Here is a 4354-nt window from a genome sequence, read left to right on the forward strand (position 1 = left end):
GTCTTTTGAATAACTGGCTGTGACCTCATGCTTCAATCTCCCTAACAGAGGTGGAGGGGAGAGGGACGGGGAACAAACAATAAAAAACTCCACCCGGACCCTGTGCATGCTGGGCTTGTAGAATCAAGCTTCCAGATATAACTAAAACCAGTTGGATGCCTCTAGAAGTAATAAATTCAATCGTTTAACTATTATTCAGACAAACAGCCTTCCCAAGCAAAATTCACCCATGGCTTGAGAAGTTCATTGCTTGCAAAACTGTTGTTGGCCAGTGCTTAGCATCCATCCATATAGTTCAGTAACGAAAACATGAAGTTTCAATATATTTATACATAAATTAATTTTTATTTTTTTTTTTTTACTACAGCTAAGGAGCCCCAGGTACTTGAGACACGGAAATGTGCAATCAGTAGGGCTCTGTGCTGACAAAACTGTATTTGCTATATCTAAACTTCATTGCCAAAAGCAAGGTCTATAATTTCCTGGGCATGCCTCTGTCATTTTAGGGTGGATAGATGTAACATTTTATGACTGACATAACTGAGGGAAAATGCCCCTCACACAGATAGTATATTTTGATAAATCTGACCATTACCCAACACAGTTTATTTTTCTTGGAGAAAAAAGAAGATGGCTGAAGCCTGGTATGTTGGCAAAAGCATAGTTTAGCATGCAGGAAAGATGCTAATATTAGAACTATTTGGTCAGTGTACGTAAATATTAGCAAAGCATTTGCAGTCAAGATCTCAAACTGGAAGGTGAATGTGGTGAAATAAAGTTAGGGTAGGGTAATACGACAGAAGAAAAGGAATGGGAGGGTAAAACGGGGTAAGTTTTTCTTTCAGGATGATGAAATTGATTTAAGCAAACATTCTCAGGCAAATATGTTGCATTACTAAAGATTCTGTCACCCCTACATTGTGCCTGAAGTTGTTTGGTGGAAAAAGGGTGCATGTGTTGTGCTTAACCATCCCAATTCACAGCCCTTTGTATCTCTGAAACCTCACTTATTTCGGAATTTAAAGCATACATTGCTACACAATGCACAGGAATAGCTAAATCATAAGACATGCCAGCCTGTAGGACCATTGAATTTTAGCTGAAAGGTGGGATGGACAGGTGGTATTTGTGCATTTATTGTAATTAAATGTCCTATAATTACATTGAAATGGCTGTGAGAATTTTTCAGAAGGAATGTAATGTTGAAAAACAATTCAGAGAAGTTCAGAGAAAACTCTGAATAAGACAGATCATCTATGTAAACTAGAATCATTCATTCCAGAGTGCTGGTCATGAAATAATTTACTTTTTAACCTAAATTTTACACATGCCTGATTCCCACTTCTTGTGTTTGGTACCCAAGTTATGCACTAAAAAACAAACCGCAAACACCAGTATAGAAAAATAATGGTTATTATGAATCAACCGCTGCTAAAAATGACCTGCTAACTATATATCAATGCCAGTATAGAAATAAAAACTATAAACTGCAACCTTGGATTCTAGTCTATCCTAATGTATTTGTTGTAGAAATTGTTTGCAAACAAAGCTGTGCTGCTATAGCCAGTATACTGAATGTGTATTACCTAGATGGTCAAGAATAATATACATGACAATGTCAAGTAGATGAAATAATATTTATTTTTTACATTTCAGATCTAAGAATACTTGCTCAAGGTCACCAGTATATTTCATAAATGTCTGGGGAAAATATCTTCAAATTCTCAAGGGGTTTGCAGACAAAAGTTTGTGTTTATAGGCCCAGATCACCCAGTGGCAAGAAACTTTTAGATAACTAACTCCCTTATGTCTTTGGTAGTGTGGATACAGGAGTTAGTTTGGCCCACTAGTCACAGCTGGAAAATCAACTATTCCTGGGTTTTTATATGAAGCTGTCGTCACTGAGTTTTCTTATGCAATCGTTACATATAATCTAAGTTAACAATTACCAATTCTATGCATTTTCCCAGATACAGAAATCAAAGCACATTGCCAGGACAGTAAAGATTGTCAGCATAATTTTCTGTGAACAATCACACAGGTACAGAGACATCACAGATACCCAGCCTAAGGTTACACTCTCTTCTTCTTTCTACAGTGCCTCTGATCTCAAATTATTTCTCTAACTCCGTTGATCTAACTCCGCTGATCCCCCCTAAAATTTAAAATAAAGTAACTACTACCTAATGTTAGTTATTATTTTCCCATAAGATGATGGCAGAGGTCTTCCTTCATAAGATGCTTTACTGCAGCATACCGGTATTTACAGTGAAGTGGTCCTTTCCAATCACGCTCCCCTCCCCCGTGTTACAGCTGTTAATTTCTAAATGAGTTATTATGATCCAAACTGCGGAGAATTTCGTGCAGGAGGGAGCTGAGCTGCAAGAGCGGTATATGCGGGCTGCGGGAGGCGCACACACGGCCCCGCACGGCGGCAGCTGGAGGCGCCGCATTACTTTCGTCTTTTTTTCCCTCTGCTTGTTTGTTTGTGGTGTTGTTTTTATGTTTTTTGCTTGTTTGTATTTTTCCCCTCGTCTTTACTGGCAAACCTGGCTGCTTCAGCTTCGCCGCAGGCCGCCAAATGAAAGCGTGTCCGACGGCACTCCACGGGGAACGGGAAAACACGGATGGATGTTTGCGTGACCCAGCCTCACTTTTCTTCCCGGGCATGTGCAAAGCGAGGCTTCCCCAGCCGCTCCCGAGGCGGGCGGAGATGCGGCTGCGGTTAGGAACAGGCTGGACGGTGTCAGTGCAGCCTCTTCCCTCCATCCCTCGACTTTTACTGTCGCTGCCCTCCCCGCACCACTCTGCGCGCTTGGTGACGCGCCACGACCGCCCTCATCGGGGGGCGAGCCTGGCATCCCCGCCCCGCAGCCCCCTCCTGGGCCCCTGCGCTCCCCCTGCCTTCCCCCGCTGCCGCCTCACACAGGAAAATGCGGGCTGGACAGACCCCCGCCCCTCCTGCCGCCCACCCCGGCCGGGGCCCCTCCACCGCCCCCTCGCTCCGGTGGAGGGCAGAGAAAGGCGCTCATTGATCCCCGGGCGCGGCCCGCCCGGTGACGAGCGTGCGGGTCCCCGGTAAACAAGCGCGGCACCTCGCACCATCCCCCCCGTCCCCGTAGTTCCCCGCCCCGCGGAGCTCCCGGTGAAGGAGCGGGCGGCGGAGGGAGGAGAGCGGCGGGGGGCCGTGGGGAGGAAAGGGGCCTGGGGCCGCTCTGCCCCCGCCGCTGCTTGTTCCGTAATCACCGCGCCGCGATCCCCAAACGGGGCCGGGATCGTTTCCAGAAGTATGGACGCTGTCCCTATTCACCACCAAAGCGAAGCGGCCGGATAAATGAGTGCCGTTTAATTAACACGGACTAGCAGCGGCAGCCCCTGCCCCCGGCCCTCCCTGGGTGGCATTTCCCCGCCGCACGGGGCGGGAGCGGGCGGGGGCGGCGTGGGCGCGGTGACACACCGCGCGGAGGAGCGCGCGGAGCCGCCGCGCGTGTGCGGGCAGGGCTGACGCACACGCGCGTGTGTGCGGGGGCGCGCGGGGGGCGCCCGGCGCTCACGCACGGCCGGAAGCTCCGCCCGGCGGGTCCGCAGCACCTGATATGGCCTCGGCGAGCTCCGCCGGGAGATGGCGAGGGGCAGCACCGCGGCTCGCCGGATGTGCCGGGTCTCCCCGCCGTGCCCGCACCCCCATCACGTTCCGCGCTGTGTGAGCGCAGGGCAGCGGCGGCATCGACGGGCTGCGCTGCGCCCGAGGGGGGCCGGAGGCTGTGGGCGGGAACGCGGAGGGGCGGGAAGGGGGTGGGGGGGCGAGGCTCCCGCCGTCCAACGGCGTGGCGCCGCCTCGCTGCCGAGAGCCCGCCCCGCCGCCCCATTGAGAGCCGCGGCCGTCCTTCGCGCTGCCCGGCGGCCAATGCGGGGCGGTGCCGGCGGCGGAGGCGCCCCGCCCCGTCTCCGTGTGTGAGCGCCTCGGTGAGGCGGCGGTCACGTGTTGTTTTGCTCTTTAGTTGGGGCACTCGGTGCGCGATGTGTTACTTACGGCGAAACTCCCGCCGGCGCCGGCAGCAGCAGCGGCAGCAGCAGCGGCGGTCGGGGAACCTTAACAGCGTCGCCGGTACTCGAGCCGGGGGGGACGCCGGGCGGCCGCCGGCAGCACCCGCTGCCTAGAGGTGACAGCGGAGGATCCTGCTGCGGCTCCGGACACCGAGCTCTTCTACGAAGGAATAACTTTATTTACCTGCTTTCCTCCATCCTTACTTTTTTTAAAATTTTTTTAAATTTTTTTTTTCCCCCGCGACGCTCGGGCTCCGGATCCGCTCAGCGTCGGCGACAGCAGCGAGAGGAGCCGGGCGGCGTTCCC

The sequence above is a fragment of the Sturnus vulgaris genome, chromosome 2, assembly GCF_052056855.1.
Source record: "Sturnus vulgaris isolate bStuVul1 chromosome 2, bStuVul1.hap1, whole genome shotgun sequence".
Classification (NCBI taxonomy): Eukaryota; Metazoa; Chordata; class Aves; order Passeriformes; family Sturnidae; genus Sturnus; species Sturnus vulgaris.